Source organism: Orbicella faveolata, unplaced genomic scaffold (genome assembly GCF_042242905.1).
Source record: "Orbicella faveolata isolate gen_17 unplaced genomic scaffold, um_ofav_v1 contig_2, whole genome shotgun sequence".
Lineage (NCBI taxonomy): Eukaryota > Metazoa > Cnidaria > Anthozoa > Scleractinia > Merulinidae > Orbicella > Orbicella faveolata.
The window spans coordinates 6,195,001-6,197,443 of record NW_028301547.1 but is presented as its reverse complement, the minus strand read 5'-3'; positions in this window follow the sequence as shown (position 1 = coordinate 6,197,443).

Sequence of the window (2,443 nt, the reverse complement as noted above, 5' to 3'; positions counted from 1 at the left end):
GTGAGTGATGAAGATTTTTTACATGGGCGGGACACTGCGAGCAATCACTCCAGTAGAGGCAAGACTCAGCTCGCTCTGATGGCCAATCACAGCGTAGGATTTTGGTTCATTTACCTTGCCCTCTAGCGGAGCTAGCAATATAGTTAAACTACGTAATGCCCCACGTGACGACGTGGCAACACGATAAGCCCCTAACCACTCAATGGTATCCTTGGCGTCAAAAGCAAAAAAAATATCTTTTCCCAGGAACCCGACTGTCCTATTCTCTTTGCTTGACTTTTATGCCCCCAGTTTTTAGACAGCAACTGGGTTTCAGGGAAAAACAACAAACAAAAAAAATCTTAAAACTAACTGTGTCAAGGAGGGTCTGCTGACCCAAATGAAATCTTGTGTAAATCAGTGGTTTCCATAACCATTGACGTCTACAAACAATATATAACGAGTCTTGCTTCGTTTTGGGAAGCCAAAGTTTACAAATTGATTAGAAAAGTAACTTTTACACCGTAATTTCTTAAACTTTTTTAAGGTTTGACGGGGACTTCTTCAGGCAAAATCTCGAGCAAAGCTTTGAAAAGAGGAAGGTGCAGAAAATCTCTCTTCAGAAGAAAAAATAACCGTTAAAATCTTGGAGGGTTGCTCTTTTATGGATTGCAAACGACTAAAACGCCCAGGATCACTACCATTCAATATGTAGCTGCTTACCTGCAGTACAGTACACAGAGGTCCTAATACGTTTGTAGTAATCAGTTAAATGACAGGTTACTAAGAAGTAGTTTTCTTTTATGACAACTTATAAGCAATTCGCCCATTTAATACAAAAACATGACACCTGAGAGGGCCAATAACCAAGAATGAGCCAATCACGCAGAGTGATTCGTCGTCGTTCAATATCCTCTTCATATCGGACCGCGTAAAGTTTAAACTGTACAGACCTTCGGCTTTTATAATAAACAAGGAATATATGTGGTATTAGCCGAGCTTACTGGACACTGCACTGTCTGAAAAACGACCTTCGTTTTTTTTTTTTTTTTTTTTTTTTTCTTGTGCGTGTGTGTGTACGAAACAACTCCTTGCTCGATCAATATCACGAAACCAAAGATCGTTACTCGTTTACTTGTAAGTGTATGGCCGTATGTTCTTGCACCGATATTGTTTAAGGAAACGTCAAGTGCAGTGTTTTGATATATATCCATACATAGATATATCCATTTTTGGTCACAAACACCACGTACAAATGGCAAAGCAAATATAGTAAACTAGAAGTACATTCTTGGAGACCAATACTCCGACAACTGAAGAAAAATGGTCCAGTCGCATCACAAGAAAATGCTCATTCATTGTTCTTACACGCGGACACTATGAATTACTTGTTATCACTACTGTTACTATATCAATAGTAAACTATTTCCTAACACGACAAACACAAATGGCCCCTTAAAGTGACAGTAAACATGTAGGGCATCATTAATATATCGGCAACAAAATTGCCCATAAAGATGATACTTAGCCTCCACTTCGACTCTCAAGGCTCGGTAATTTATCTAGGAATTTTTGTGGCCGCGGCAGTCCAGAAGTGATGACAGTTGCAGAATAGCAAAGCAAGCCGAATTCAATGCTGTTGTTGACAGAAAGCCCATACAGGTCTGATTACAATTGCTCGAGGGTAGATATATTGACTAGGTACAAAACGTTGACTATGATGTGTCAGGCGCCAAAAGGTTACGGAGTGAAACTATTTCTTTGCAAATACTAGATAGATCAGCATCATGATATCTCTATTGTATTCTGATTTCTGGTTGTTATCCTACATGTGGCTACTTGATCAATTAGATATTTCAATACTTCCTCGAAATAAGATGCGACGCTTTTCCCAAGATATTGAAATGGTTAAATTTCTTACGCTGGTAATCTGTAAGTTAGGCGCTGACCTTGCACTAGGTCTCATTGACCTCAGTGATTTCTTACGCGGTTAAAGTTTAAAGTTAAGTGTAAAAAAAAAAGCAAAACGAAGCCGAATTGCATAACATTGTTCCATTTTATGATGTGTATAAAGCAAAAAGCCCATACATGCAATATACGATCATTATTTTTTATTCGGTTAGCTCCAAGAGTGGGCGTGATGAACCAAATCCGGCGCTGTGGTTTGCTACTGGAACGGGAAAGATAGCGTTATCTTGTCCGCTCGAAATTACGTGCTTTGTCCCCCAAGAGATAATTAAATAAGTCATAATAAATACTCTACGTTTGTTTCTTACTTCGCGTGTTTATGGACCTCGACTCCATCTCGGTCCATAAACACGGAAAAAAGCTTAAGGAGCTGGGCCAATATCCAGCCACCCTGACCTGACACTTGGTCAATAACCCATATATATTGAATGATGACAATATATTGACGATGACATTGCAAATTAGTCAGACTAGGATATTTTGACCTCCAGAACTT